The sequence below is a fragment of the Typopeltis vanoorti genome, chromosome 22 (assembly GCF_054136105.1).
Source record: "Typopeltis vanoorti isolate ZY-2024b chromosome 22, IOZ_Tvanoo_1.0, whole genome shotgun sequence".
In the NCBI taxonomy this organism is placed as follows: Eukaryota; Metazoa; Arthropoda; class Arachnida; order Uropygi; family Thelyphonidae; genus Typopeltis; species Typopeltis vanoorti.
In genome coordinates, this window is record NC_143570.1 from 49,821,800 (window position 1) to 49,838,531 (window position 16,732).

Consider the following 16,732-nt stretch of genomic DNA (forward strand, 5'->3'; position numbering starts at 1 on the left):
GAATTCAATTTATTGGTAATGAAGTCATGAAAAATCAAATGGTCCCATTGATCTGTAGCTTTTATGAGTGGAGGATAACATACAAAATATTAGGAAATAAAGTCTAGCTCATATAACAGATAGGAGATGAATTTCATCGACCGGTAAGTGACCACTGCCCCGCCTATTGAAGGCCTTAAGTGGCTTGAAAAACGTTTCATTTCTGGTCCCTAGAACAGGGTTTCAGGACTATGTAAACAATAAATTAATATATAACATTGATAAAATAGAAAAAGAATACTTAGCCACCCACGTTATAAAATGCACTATAGACTTGCAAATAACCTTTTATGGTGGAAGCAAGGCGCGCGCGCACACACACACACACACACACACACACTAAAATCTTTAATATATTCCTGCGTTTAGATTAAAAAAATAAACACCTTAGTTCTGTAAGTTTGCATTACTCTAAATGGAATGCAAATATTTTAATCTGAATCGGAACGGGCAATTTTAATCTCAAAGGCGCATTATCAATGGGGGGGGGGGTATTTTCTTTGTGGGTAAAACAAACTGCATTTTTAATGATGAGGGATTTTCTCGAAAATTGCTGAAATTAAAATTTACTCTTTTTTATAAATCATATTTGAGACTTTGCTTCCCCGCTCATGAGAGAATAACTAATTTCTAAGTAGTCTTTAAATATCAAATACAGAATTAATAATTAGTTTAACAAGCGCAAAATTCTGTTATCTTCAGTAGGACTTATCTTTAATCTTCGGGGCAAGTGACATTATTATTGAAACGAGCACTTCCTCTCAGAGCAAATTAAGCCTTGTCATTAAACTACAATTTTTTAACTTTATCAAGAATTACTGATGAGCAATAATGACGTCATCTATTTCTCCGGATAGTTTTATTTTCTATTACTGTAGTTAAGTCTGCACTAAAAGAAAGAACCGCATTCCAGAAGTTCCACTAAGTGAGGATATTTTCTTGATGTCATTAATTAATCATGCAATTAATTAGCGCATTTCTGCAGCGACGTCAATAATTCATCCTTAAAATTCCAACAACCAATATGAGGTTCTCCACCTTCTTGGGAGGAGTTAGCTCAGCAGTATCGGCGATATCTTAAAACTGAAATTTTCCATCCCAAAAGGCTATCAAGCAAATGTAACAACAGTACATTAATGTTGCAAAGACTTGGGTTCGAATCCTCGTTGAAACGCAAAAAAAACTTTCTAAGGTCTTTTCAACTGAAGGTGAGTTGTGCGGGCTCATACCAAGATTCAGGAGTTCCCGTGCCCCTTTAATGGTGAGGAATGTTCTCGAAGATTACTGAAATTAAAATTTACTCTTTTCTATAAATCACATTTATAGAAAATGCGTCTCCCTCTTGGAAATCAATCGTGAGGAAAAGAAAACTGTGCAGAAGAATACAGAGTTAGCATTCATAATACATTTAGATTCATAGCATTATTTGCCTCAGCAGCAACTACAAATCCACAACCACTTTCTTATAACTCTTCCCACATACGTATTTAATACCAAAAGGCCACACTTTTGAATTTTCTTAATCGGTTAACCATATGATCGCTTCTTTCCAAATCCAACTTGCAATTTACTTCTAAATTAAATCGATTAAACATTGAAAACTAATCGGGGTTGTAGACCAATTACAATTATTCAACAGCTTATAATATCGAACCAAAGTTGCCATAATGTTGAAATCTTATAAATAAGAGTAACGTATCCTTTGTTATGGTACATGGCAATTAATTGCACATGCATGTTAATTAGGTGTCCACAGGCAATTCATGCTCAATTAGATGTTAGTTTGAAACGCACTATGACTTGGCTGATATTAAAATACTTAAAATTCAGTATTTGGAATTTTGACCGAAAATTGTAGAATCGTTCCTATTTTCCTTTCAATCGGAGGAGTTTCCAAAACTGAATCTCGAACACATTCGGTGTTGGAGATTCAGTTTTGCTTTCAATCTGCATTTTAGAAGGCAAAACGGTTATAACAAATATTAATAATCCTGCTCTGACTAGAAAGAAAGATTATTTTAAATATCAATCCTGTACATATTGGTTTCAGAATCTAACAGTATATTAGTGCCCGGATATGGAAATATTTTCGACTGTGGTTGTTGTATTACGTCTACCGGGAAGAGAGCCCATATCCTAATCATTAGGCTACGCAAAAATTTAATATAGCTATTAAAACTTATAGAGTTCTTTCAATATTGATTTCATTCCGATCGTTTGGAATTAGAAACAGAATTATGTCTAAGGACATAATCCCAAATAGATTGATATTTCATATACACTAAACCTTTTGACACAACTTTGATATTTTTACCAAGTAACAACACTCAAGAGAGTTCTTCATTAATGTAACTTTGAAGGAAACGTCATAATATTGTTTTCATGAACGATGAAAAGTCCGATCGAAATTCGGTTCTGAATAATTTGAAACGAAATTGTATTTATGGTCACTCCGCTACTTACAACGACATTCCCATTAACTCATTCACCAAACTCTACTTCAAGTCTGCAACACAACCAGGTTATTTCTGCTACTTTCAAAACATTAAGTACTTTTTCTTAAGCCCATTTCTACTAAAGGTGAGAAAAACCTTCAGACTTTTGGAGGGAATATAATATCTTACATTGTACAAAGAATGTGGATGCAGCATGGAGTGGGACGACAGCGGAGTATATGACTGATGTTTGGAAGAAAGTGCTGCAATTATGTTCGTGCATTCGCAGGATTTGATAAATTCAAGAAGTCGGTGAAAATATAGTGATGCTAGCGAGCGATTTGGAATTCAAGATTGAAAAGGACGATGTAGAGCATTTGATGGAAGCAGTGGAGGAAGACATGCAATTAAGTCCTTTCAGGGCTAGAAGCAGAGAAAATGGCAGAAAACGAATAGATAAAAAACATAACAAGAAGCCGAGCCCCCCCATAAAACTTTACTGAAATCTGGCCGAGACATATACCTCTGTTAACATTCGGTTGCTTCAAGAAACGGACTCAAGTACGAAGAGATTTAGCAAAATAGCCAGAATGATGTAAGTGTAAGCTGCAATTACTTAATACAGATATATTTATTGTGAAAAGAAAACAAAGTAAGCTATGCATTCTAATTTGGATACAATTTGCAATTTTTTAAAGAAACCGACTTCTACTGTCACCTCACCGCTGTAGATGAGCACAGACCTTTCACAACTGACTTCTGGTGAATCATCCTCAGAATGCGCTTTGTTACAATTACTTAATTTGAAGAATCTGTTGTGGATGAACTAATCTCCCGTGCTTCCGACGAATCGTTCAATTAATAAGGCACCTTTGAAATTCTTGCTCCATATGTTTCCAGCTGATTATTTTACTCTAAGTGCATAAACGTACTGTACAATCGTCCTTCGTCATTTATTACAGCACAGTGTGGAATAATTTTATGCTATAATTTGTAGATTGTATTATCTATTCTATCTATATAAAAAGATAAGCCGAAATTTGAAACGTTTTTATGTCACGTTTTTTGTCTCTTCATTGTTTTGAAACGTCCAACAACAATATGTTTGCCTTCATGAGACAATTTGTTATTGCTTATTAATATTGTTATCCCTTCAGAATTGCAACAATCAAACTCATTGTCGACCAAGCCCGGAACTCGGGCGGGGGGGGGGATGCCCTACTGCCGGGGGGGAAGTTCCCCCCTAGTTTAATTACAAACGATGAGTAAAATCAACTTAAATTCTAACAAAACAGACCTTAACATTTTATCTCACCTAAGTTCTGAAAGTATTTATTGTTTCAAAGATGATATTGCAAACCTGTGACATTTTCTAGTGATTGTCATTTTTTCTTGAGACACATTTTTATAAAAACTACAGACGTTCGTCCTAATTAAAAACAAACAAGGAATTTATTTTATTAGTGCAAAATACGAGATGTCCCAAAATCTATGACATCAGAACTGTGTGCGGGCAAGTGATAGAAAGTAAAGGAATTTGTTGGTTTCTTTACTAAGACCTGATGGTTGTACAACAGGAGGAAAACTGTTCCAAAGAGCATTCAGCAGGCGCATGTTAATTGCTAAAATATCTTCCGATGCAGTCCTAAGCCCAAATCTTACTATATATGTAAACTATTAAACCAGCTTACTGTAATATATTCATAAATGAACTTTTTTCAGTGTCTGCAAACTGAAATGTGTTTATTAATTGTTTTGTCAATACCATCTTTGAAACAACTACTTTCTCTCGCAATGGTCATCTTAAAGAACCAACACGGGTATTTCAGACACCTATTGCTAAATCATTTTGCATGCGGTCACGAGAGAACCACAGTAGGAGTGAACTATAAAATATGGACGCCTTTGCCAGAAGCTATTTCCGCTGAGAAGAAGAATAAATGAACAGGCTTTCCAGTTTCTTCCATCTTATAGTGAATTCGGAATGATATTTGTTGTCAGTCAGTGGGTTTCTTGCTTTTTTCATTTCCTGATGCCTACAGGGAATCCTGAGTAGCAACACAAAAAGGTACTCAAATATTGAAAAAACGCATCCACGAATTTCGGTTAAACAATTTTCATTATATTGCATTACTATAAACAAGTTTTAACATTTTTAAACAGATCGATGTAGTTGACTTTTATGTTTCATTTAGACGTTTTAGACAATTATAAGCTGGTTTTGCTTTTAAAAATGCAAAATTCAGTCTTGATATATATTAGAATTATTCAATTATACTTTTTATACATCAATTGCTGATGCATAAATTTAATAACTATTGCGTCAAAATATATGCATCTGTTTTAGGAACGCATTTTATGTTGGGATTTTTATGGTGTCAATATAAAGCTATAAATTAAATGGACATTTTGGTAAATAAGAATTTTATTATGAATTTAACTAATCAGTGGTTTTACTCTACTTTTTAAATCATAATATCTTGGATGGTTATCACGGTAATTAATAATAATATTGACTCAAGATACACTACACATTACGGTGCTAACCATCCAAGTATGATTAAAACTCATGGATTTACTTTAATAATAATTATTATTATTATTAAAGAAGTTTTATTAATTTATTCTAAAAACATTAACTTTTTCTGCAACAGAAATAGACATGGAAGGTACACTCGTTGGCGCCCACATTTTTGCCTTTATTTAAAATTGTAGATTATGCCCCTCTATACTAGCGTTAAAATATCGATACGTTTCTTATTAAGCCATTCGTATTATTCGTGTGAATTCTAATGAAACTCCTTTCTAAATATTGTATGAAAATATTCCTTGTGGGGCAATGTTCTTGTTTTGCATTGTAATTCAGTCTTAATCACTACGCGCTGTATTTATCGGTTTTACGCTTAGGCTATCTTTCGAATCCAGACCTGAAATGGGATAGTTAATTTTTAATCCCATTATCTCCTATGCCTGTATAATGCGTGTATTTTTCTGGCCGGTTTGCCTGTTTTGAGGATACAAAATCCTGCCATTTCAATTGAAAAGACCTGATAATGGTTTTTCATCCAGGTCCTTCATACGGGAGCCCAAAAGCAAATATTTCCAACGAAAGGACATCGTCGATTCAGACTGAGCTATGGATGCACTACACGTGCTAATTTATGCTAATATTGATTTTTAATCTCCCCTGCTTATTGTGCTCTTCGTATTGGTGAACAAAACGAGAATTTTGTGTTCTAAACTGCAGATTTTTCCCAGTCTTCTGCATTTTTTTGCAGCAACGAATATTATTATTAATCTTCCAATATGCAGACTTACACGGCCATAGTATCCATTCACAACAACGCAAATATCGCTTACACAAACATGCAATCTGATCAAAGTTGGAATAGCCATACAAACTACTTACATAACAAACTCAAGATAATAGCAAGCAACTATATCGATTAAAAGACATTGCTCCGACAAACACAAAAATACTCATATATAAAGTATTATGCGAAAACATTTTAAGGTATGTAATTACATCATACGCATTCTGCGCAGATTACAAACCTAACAGATTACAATCGTTGCAAAATAAACGTGAAACACTTATGCCATTTCACAGTCATGTTAAAACATTTCTTCAGTCCAAGCTACAGAGTAACCAGAACTACATATCAGATAACAAGACCACAGTCAACACTACATAACACATAAATATAATAATCGCTACGGGAAAGCCGCACGAAACTTATACATACCTGACATGATAACCAAGCTGCCATTGGACGACAGAAACTTAGGGACCTGCAGAGAGCTGAAATAAGCGCTATATAGATATTATAGCTATTCTGAAAATTAGAGACAAATTACTCTCTCACTCACTCACTCACCACTCACACACACACACACACATACACAGAGAGAGAGAGAAACCTATAACAAACTCCTTTTAAACACCATTACAAGGACACAAACACACTATTTTAAATCCAACCCCCCCCTTGCAAAAAAGTTAAACCGTGTTCAAGCAGTGGTAGTCCGTGCGTGCGTGTCCTGGCCTCTGCCCATTATCGGAAAAAAGCATTCATATATATATATATTTATTTATTTATACGTGCTGCCTGTATAAGTGTGGGCTGTTCTCTCTGTTACCAGAATATCAGTTTTACCATAAAGAAAAACACAAAAGGCAAAATACAGAAAAATTATGTATATTAATATAAAATCATTCTATTATTATTATTATTGAACTGTGAGTTGTATTACTGCATTGTATAGTGACCTGTATGCATATGCATGCCAATCATACGTGGATAAATATTTAATTAGTTTTTTAAAAAAAAATATCATTCCCTGACACCTTCAAGGGATCCAAAGACTCATCGAGGGAGGACATCTACCCTACAACTCTCCGTCTCCTCCACTGATCCACCAACTACAGCGAACCGCATCTATACTAACGGCATCTACTGCCCAACACAACCACTAGAATTTTCACAGACAATCACAAGCATCCATGCCCTTGGCGGGATTCGAAACTTTTTGGCTGGAGGGCGGATACGCTAACCACTCGGTCAACCAGGCCGGGTAATAATAATTGACTATGAAGGTACAGTATTATGATACCGCCCAATTTCAAAGTGTCTTTGATGGTGAAAAATGCCCCTTCAGATGTTCTTTACTTCCTAAGATTGAAATACTCTTTGTGATGAGCAACGTGATGTATGCATGATATTTAAGTACATTCCGGTTTAATAGTAAACATTGTCAGTCCAGTCCCAATTTCTAGTATAAATAAAAATGAAAAACATATTTTCAGCACGCCTCGCAATTCCAATATATACATATTTCTTCTCTTCTATCAAAGAAACTCGAAGTATTCAGTTTTTTTGATTGATTCGAGATGAAACTAGTTTCATCTACTTATCAAGCAAAAACCATGCATATATTTGTCGCAGAGAGTTCTTATTGCGTGTTGCTATGGAGACACGAACCTTCATCGTCAGAGCAATTTATGTATAGGCTTTTTAGGTCATGTTTCTGCTCTGCAGATGAAGTTGATCTTTCTATGTTAATCTTGGACGTCCACGGTCTCTTCTTCCTGTAGGTTTATATTCTAGTGCTAATTTAGGAATCCTATTGTTATTCATCCTTTCTATGCGGTGTAGCGAATTTTTCTGGTATTCTTGTATGATGTTTTTTTGTATCCAATAGTTCTCTTATTTCTGTGTTTTTTTATCTATTCTAGTGAATTCCAGGAGAGGTCTTAGAAACTTTATTCATGCTGCTTCCCATCTTTGTCTGTTTCTTTGTTTTAGAATTCAAATTTCACTTCTAAATTTGAGAGATGTTTTACAGGTCATATTTTGGTTTCTTAATTGAGTTTCTTTAGTCATCTGTTTTCCAAACTTTCTTTTAATTATCCCATTCATTCTATTGTAAATTTGTAGTCTTTCTTCCAATTGTGAATCAGTATTGTATTGCGAGATTATATTTCCGAAGTATTTGAATTCTTTCACTTGTTCTATTATTCTATTGTTAAGCATAATTTTGACTTTTTCAATGTTGTTTCCACACACTGCCATAGCTTTTGTTTACGTTTCAGAGATTTTCATTTGCATTTTTTTTGTTATTTCATTTAGATGTTTAGTTGCAATTTGAAGTTTATCTTCTGAATTTGAAATTAGTATGATAATCTGCATAAAGTGCTGTATTTATCTGTATATTATTTGTTAGTTTAATTCCATCTTTGATAGTTGTTTTCCATTCTTTTAAGATTCTGTTCATATAAAGGTTGAATAGGGTTGGAGTTAAGCCACATCCTTGTCATACTCCATTTAAAATTATAGGTTCTGATTGTGTTACCCTACAAATTTGATGCAAATTTTTGTTTCTTTGTATAGGCTTTTTATTGTTTAATTAACTGAGGAGATATTTTATCGTCTAGTAATTTTTCCAGAGTAGATTTCTGTTCAAGTTATCATATGCCTTTTCGTAGTCAATAAATAGAAGAAAAGCGGGCAGGTTAAATTCTTTTCTTTTTTTTATGATCTATGTATTGTGAAAGACGTATTTCTGGGTCCTCTTCTAAAACCACGCTGTTCTTTTTTAAAATAATTTTCTGCATATTTAATTACTCTGTTCTTTAAGATATTTGCATATAGTTATAGCAATGAGGTGAAGGGAAAAGTAATGCCTCTTTAATTTCCACATTTTTCCTTGGGACCTTTCTTGTGAATATTTATTATTAATATTCCAGTTTCCCATTTTTTTGGGTTCTTTTGAAATTTCCTGATATGATGGAAGACTTTAAGTAGGCTTTCGTTTAAGCTATTATCATGAGACACGAACCATTTATTTAATATTTGTATTGCACCAAACGTATGACGACTTTTATTTATTTAACACTAATGTGTTATTTCTCTTATTATAGAAGACTAAGGAATGCTAATAGATAATCTCTTCATCTGACAATTATAACATCATTAATTAGAAACTAATTATGTTGAACTGGAGTTTGACTGAAATAATTCAACCAAAATGAACCTTCGCTTTGCGCTTGTTATCGTAAGCCTTTTTTATATATTTCATCTACTCCAAGGCTGAAGATGGAAAAATATGTCTAATTACGTCAATTATATATATATATATATATATATAGTATATTTCGGTTTGAAATATGCCTCGGATAAAGTTCTCTTATGTAAGGTGTAAGGAACAACGTCTAGACCCTTTACAGGTATAGTAGCGACTGGAATTATAAAAACCCTGTTCATGGACAATGTTATTATGCTATCGCAATTTTCTCTTCTCCTCCTTGTAATCTCGAAGTATGGTCATTACTGTGTTCATTTAGGTGTCAGACAGGAGTAAGGTTGTATCGGAGCCTAAACAACCCTACGACAGCCATGCAGGATTTTACCATTTGATGAAGATTTTCTTAATGGTTGTACTAAACGCAAATGAATGTTGTTGTTTTTCTTATTGTATTCATAACCCAAATAGTTTGAAATTAAATGCACTTCTAGGTGGAAATAAATTGCTTACTGCATTTCTAGAAAACAGGAGAAAGGATCGACTGAGAAATGTTTTCAGGAATGGCTTAAAAGTAGATATTTGACTGCTTCCATTGATAGATACAGTCAACTCTTGTAAATAAGGATATCAGAGTACCAGGATGCAATCCTTTATTTCTGAAGAGGGAAATCGATAAATCAATAGTGATAATGCGGAAAGCGCATAACTATGAGAAAACAATTTAATATTGTTAAATTATTTTCTCTCCTATGGAAACAAAAAGCATGCAAATACAGATAAGGTTCTGAAATATATGAAACTGTTATTTCAAAATTTTAAATTAATTTATTATTATTATCCAGCAAAATGCGGCAATATTGTGCTGGAGACATTTTCTGGAGAAGGCCCTGCCAACATCCGCAAATATTGTTGATGAGACTTTATAGAAAAACGTCCTGTAACATGTGTAAATGTTGCTGTTGAGACATTTCTAAGGAAAGGTTTTGCAAGAAGCGTAAATATTATTGTTGAGACTTTCCAGATAAAGATCCTGCAACATGTGCAGACAACATTGCTGAGACTTTTCTAGAGAAACCTCCAGCAAATCGTGAAAATATGGTTGTTGAGGCTTTGTCTAGGGAAAGGTCCTGCAACATTTGGAAATATTGTTAGTGAAACCTTTTCTAAAGAAAGGTCCTACAATATGTACAAATGTTGGAGGACCTTCCTCTAGAAAAGGTCTAAGCAACAATATTTGTTCATATTAAGACTTTCTATAGAGAGATCATGAAATATGAGCAAATATTGTTGCTTAGACTTTTTCTAGAGAAAAGTCCTCCAACAGTGCAACACTATTGTTGAGACTTTTTTCTATGGAAAGGTCCTGCAACAAGTGAAATAGAGCTGCTGACTTCTTCCAGAGAAAGGTCCTGCAGATATATACAAATATTGTTGTTCCGACGTTTCGTATAGAAAGCTCTTGTAACATGTCAAACATTGTTCATGACAATTTTTCAAGGGAAAGATACTGCAGCATGTTTTATTTTGAATTTTTCTAATCAAAGTTCTGGAAACAATGCATATACTGATGTAGAGTTTCCTACGGACACGTCCTGCAACATGTGCTAATATTGTTGTTGAGAAGTTTGTAGATAAATATCTTGCAACATGTGCAAAATTTTTTGTTGAGAATTTTTGTGCAAGGTCCTACGTTTGCAGGAGATGAAAGACTTTCAAAAGACTGGTCTTGTAACGTGTAAATGTGGTTATTGAGACTTTTTTCTAAACAAAGGTCAGGCAAATGTGCAAATACTCGTATTGTTGGTGAAATCTTATCTAGAAAAATATCCTGCCCAATATTCGCAAATAGTATTGTTGAGATTTTTATAGGGAAGGTTTTTTGATATGTGCAAATATTGTTGTTGACACTTTTTCTAGGGAAACGTTTTGCAAGATGTAGAATATTATTGTTGGACCTTTCTATGAGAAGCTACTAAAACATGCGTGAAATGGTGTTGAGAATTTTTCTAGCGAATGGTCCTGCAACATGTGCAATTATTGTTTGTGAGACTCTTTCTATACAGAGATCCTGCAACATGTTCAAATATTGTTGTTAAGAAATTCTTATAGAGATATCCTGCACTTTATTCAAATATCTTTGCGACTTTTTCTATACAGAGATTCTGCAATATGTGCAACTATTATTGTTCATACTTTTCTAGAGAAAGGTTCTACAATAGTTGCAAATATCATACCTTTTCTATAGAAAGGTCATGCAACACTTGCAAATACTTTTGTTATTTACATAACTTTTGTAGGAGAAAGGTTATGTAAATATTGTTTTTGAGACTTTTTTAAAAGAAACATCCTGCAAAATGTGCAAATATCGTTCTTCAGACGTTACTAGAGAAATATTGTGCAACATTTGCAAATAGTTAGACTTTCTATGGTAAGGTTCTGCAACATGCACAAATATTCCTGCTCAGAAGTTTCCTAGGGTAAGCGTTCCACCAATCTGTGCAAATTTTGATGTTGAGACGTTTTAGTGAAAGATAAATCTACATGTGCAAATTTTGTTGAGACCTTTTCTGTCTCATGTTCTAAAGCTTATTCAATTGTTATTGTTGCATTTTACCCTCATCAATAACTGTTGGATATTCTTAATCGTATTCAACTGTTATTGCTGAGGCTTTTTCTACAGGCAAGTTTTCAAACTTATGATATATTTACTAGAGGTAGTTCTTGAAACATATGCAACTGCTATTGTTGAGACTTTTTTGTAGCAAGTTTTTATAGTAATAAACTATAATTGTTGAGTTTTTTGGGAGATTTGGAAGCATACAACTGTTTTGGTTGATTGTTTTGGAAGGTTTTGTAAAATGAACTGCTATTGTTGATGCTCTGTAGAAAATTTGGAAACCTATTCAACTGGTATTGTTGAGATTTATTCTATAGTATGGTTCTGGAATATATGCAACTGTTTATGTGGCGACAATTTTAGGAAGTTTCTGAAACATTCAGTTGTTGTTGAGACTTTTTATATTGGAAGGTTTTAAAGTATACGTATTTGTTATTTTCGAGTTTCCTAGAGGAAATTTTTGCAAAATATGTAACTATTTGTGGTGAAAATTCTGAACAGATGGGTTCTGAAATATATGTTATTATTGTTGAGTCTTATTCTGGATAAAATTTCCTTAACATAAGCAATTTATATTTGAGAGATATTCTTGATGAAGGTTCTGAATCATGTGCAAGTACTATTTGCGCAACTAAACTTGATGAAGATCTGCAACTTGCGCAGTTATTGTTGTAGTGACAATCTATGGTAATTTTCTGCAGCTTTGTAGATATCTAGAAGATCGTTCTGCAGCAATTTGTTAAATTGCTGCGACATAGTTAAACTATGTCGTTTTCTTTAAATTACTAAAATGAGAAATGTTATAATAATTCGCCACTGTATGACGATTTTTTTACAACTTTGGATAAAATGCAGAGAGATATGAGATATATTAAAGATACACCCAAATAAGTAAATAACTAGCTTATTTCAATAAACATGGGTACCTGACTACGATTACCAAAAAGAAAGATAAAGGAAAAATGAAACGTTATGTAAAACATTTTCATAACGACGTTTCGTACTGTTTATATGGTGTCCAGAGCTGTGTTATAAATACAACTTTCCAGCAAAACCATCCTACTTCCCTGAAGGATTTATTGAGGGGTCTTGAAATTTGTAACACGTCTATCTAGAACATCAGACATCATTAGGATTAAGGGTAGGAAACATTAGCTGGCCAGTCAAGCCAAAACGAGAGCTTTTCATTGTTTCGGAAACACTCACATTTAGAGACAAGTTTTCATTAATTAATATGCCCAGTAAATAGTCAATGATTCTTCATTCGCCTAGACATTACTTTGTAAAGAACCATAAATGTTTATTCACCTGAAATTTTAATTATCAAATAAATACATATTTATTACATAAAATATGCAAATATAAAATATAGTAATATAATATAAATATATATGCTAGTAAATTTCATTCTATGTCCCCAAACAGGTTATCAGCTTCCCATTTCACTACCTTCTGCAATCAGTGCCTTAAACCCTGTTTTCTATATAATCCTTCAATCAGGCGATTTTAGCATGGTCAATATCTTCAGTGGTACCAAAAGACAGCCTTGCCCATTTCTCCAGAAATAATTAAAGGATTAGATTGTGCGCCAAGGAAGAAATTTCCCTCCAGCCTAACTTGATATCAATGCATGATAACAGCAACCCGGAACTTCAATAAACTAAGTATTCTTTTCTGCTCAAGTTACTTATGACCATTCTATATGATGATTTTGAATCACAAGTGTTATCGCTGAGACGTCAATTACTCTACATGAAGATACTGAAATAAATACAGCTGTTACTGTTGAATTCTTTTGGAATGTCGAGAAACATCATGCAGCAATTGTTTAGATTTATTTTATACGAAAGATTAGAGAAATATGAAACTGTTATGGTTGAATCTTATTCTGTATTGCCTTCAAACGTATGACTGTTACCGCTACAGGTTCTATATGACAGTTATGAAACATATGGCACTGATATTGCTGATGTTCATTAAAATAAAATATGGTGTTAATTTAAACCGAATTTATGACCCCACTGAGGGTATAAGGAGGGCCAGCTGATGTGTGTTTGGCGAGTTGTTCAGGGAGGGGAGGGAAGAGAGGGTGACTTTTACATTTTCATTGCTCCCGGGTATACCAGCCGGTTTTATGTGGAGAGTGGGGAAGTATCTATGGGGAGTGTAGGAGATGGGGAGGAAGTGGCTGATGAGAGAGGTATGTGTTCATTGTCCCCTGGGTGTTTCTCCAGTCGTGTGGAAAGTGGGAATGTTTTTGTGTCCCTTAGCCTTGGGGGGGGGATTCCCTGTAACTGGTGGTTGCATCCGTTATTGTGAGAATATGGTGAAACTTTCTATATGTATAATATTTTTCTGTGGTAGGAAGAATAGTTGGGTCATCAGTTTACCTAGTGTTGTTTTGGGTTAGGAACCATTAACCTGTTCACACAAGCAATACATCCAAAATAAACCACGAGTCACAACTACGGAAATTGTCAACCAACTAGAGGAAAACGAAATTCTCGAATGTACTTTTAAAAACGAAAAACAACAAAAATGCATCTATAAACAAATAAAACCACTACCACCAATCGATTCTCGAAATTAAATAAGAAATAACAGCGACAAATACAGAATCAAGTTCGAATCTGTAGCTGTTTACACAAACAATACATCTAAAATAAACCACCCGTCACAACTACGGAAATTGCCAAGCATGTAGAAGGAAACGAAATTTTCAAATCTACTTTCAAAACAACAATACACCTTTAAAAAATAAAACCACTACCAACAAGGAACAAAGTCCTTTTCATACATGAAATTCATTCCGACTCACCCTCCACAACTAAGAAAACCATGACAGTCAAACAGAACAAAAGGAAATATTAAAATTAAAATTGATTCTCCATGTGAAATAGTTTACACATACATCTGTAAAAAAACCACACAGACACTACTGAAAAACACAGACATCACCGTGTGATACTATGAATAAATGACCTTCCCCCCCCCCTACAAAAGTAGGGAAGCAATATCCACATTTAATTTTATTTGAACTCTGTTGTAGAAAAACGTATATTTTCTACATGGGCATATTAATATTTTAAAGAACGGCATGTTCTTAATTTAGCATGTTAGTGATCTAAAGATTAAAACAAGATACCACATACCTGTTTTACAACCCCCTCCCCCTTCATAAGTACTACAGTGACTGACTAATAATGAAGCAGATAGCAAATTACAATTAGAAATAACGTTTGCATACTTGTGAATTTCTCTTGCTTGCTTTTCTGCCAGTCGAACTCGCACTTTCTTGGATGACCGTCTAATAGACAAATGGTTGTGGTACCTAACTGTCTCATCTGAACTGAGCTGATCAGAGATTTCTGAAAGTGAGCACAGAGTAATAAACTATGTCATGTCAATTACATAGATAGCTGTGTGGAATGTAATTTACCCCTCCTCCTGCATTACATGGCATCTCTATACCTCTTTCAATCAGCGTTTCACAACTGGCGTATCTTTGTCTACATGTTTCATTCCAAACGATTAATGTGAACTGTTTGTTTCTTTATTCTTAAAAGGGATTATTGGTATGAGCGTATGCTATTACCAGAATACATCGAATATTAGTGACGAACAAGTAATATTTAATTTTCTGGTCTTTGTTCAAACTTTCATTTTTAGATAACAGCCACATTAATATTCCTCTGAAGATTTTCTATTTCAATCCATTAGTATAGACAATTTTTCTCAATTTCATTGATGTATATCATCAATAGGTTTACAGAAACACAAAGTTAGTACAACATGAAAAAGTTGCATCATTGCTAAATTCCTAGGAACCTGTTTCTTCCAAATAAATTCCAAATCTTTCAAGAAGCTGATATTACCAACTCTCATATTTCTCTTTTCTAAGGCACGTATATTACCTCTTTCAATCCATGTGGTTAAAAAACAGTGTTGGATGCATGTTTTTCTAAAATTTAAACTTAACTTAATTTTTCAGTCTTCATTCATGTTTTTGTATGTTCATTTATTTGCGTGATTTGATAAGTAAAAAAGATAATGCTTTTTTCCAAAAGTTGAATATTTATGACTCGAAGATTAATACATAATTAAACGGACTTTTTTCCTTAAATCATTTCTATGTTACTTGTGTTTCAGTATGTAAAATTAAAAGTTAGCGAGCAGTAATTCAAATTCATTCATTTTTAGACATTGCAGCTAGTTTAAGTTTTCTGAATGGAGACTCGAATGGGATAAAAAATTGCACTCGTTTTTCAAACTCCGAATCAGAACTTCGTGAAAGACTGTTTACATCCAATAACATTCAGTTACTGTATCCTGGTGTGGTTTAGTAATTTGAAAATTAAAACGATAGTTTTTACTTTTCAAATTACTGGCTGGCATGGTTGGCTGAGGGGTTAGCATATCCGCTCTCCAGCCAAAAGGCTGCAGGTTCGAATCCCGCCGTGGGCATAGATGTTTGTGATTGACTGTGAGAATACTAATGGTGGTGGTTGGCAGTAGATGATGAAAGTATTTGCGGATGGTGGAGACTGAGAGTTGTAGAGTAGGTGCCATCCCTCGATGAGTCTTTAGACTCCTTGTAAGTGTTATGTAATAATAATAGTTTTACTTTTCCAGTTGGACAGTATCTGTGTTCCACCTAGTAAACAAGTTATAATCTCGTTCTTTTGCAAAGTTTGCTTTGCAAAAGAGCGAGAGTTCTTTTGCAAAGTACAAACATTATTGCATTAATCACAAATGATTCAATATGTATCTGAAATAGTTTCCACTACTTGTGCGATTTTCGTCCTCTCTGCCATTTTTACTTTTCAAAAATATTTGTAAGTTTTTAGAAAATCAGTAATCACCAGTCTTGTTGATTCAAGTTTCTTAAATAATTCAATCATTCTTAACATTAATTATGGATACAAAAAATAAGTTCATTGTATGCAAAGTTTATTATGCAAAAGTTATCACAAAAGTAGTCTTAAGCAGAATTAATTATATCTTGCATTATGCAGAATTTCAAAACGTATGGTACACGATTATCATTTTGAATGCGATGTTTGTTATTTTAAACTTGTTTTGCACCTTAAGAGCCAAGGCGCTACATGCATTCATC

At 33.8% G+C, this 16,732-nt stretch overlaps 1 long non-coding RNA gene across 6 annotated transcripts in view; it reads left to right on the forward strand.

Annotated features, from left to right (window-relative positions):
- The window catches only part of LOC150094407 (uncharacterized), an 849,964-nt gene that overhangs the window by 680,902 nt on the left and 152,330 nt on the right, over positions 1-16,732 (forward strand). The gene's annotated exons all lie outside the window — the stretch shown is intronic.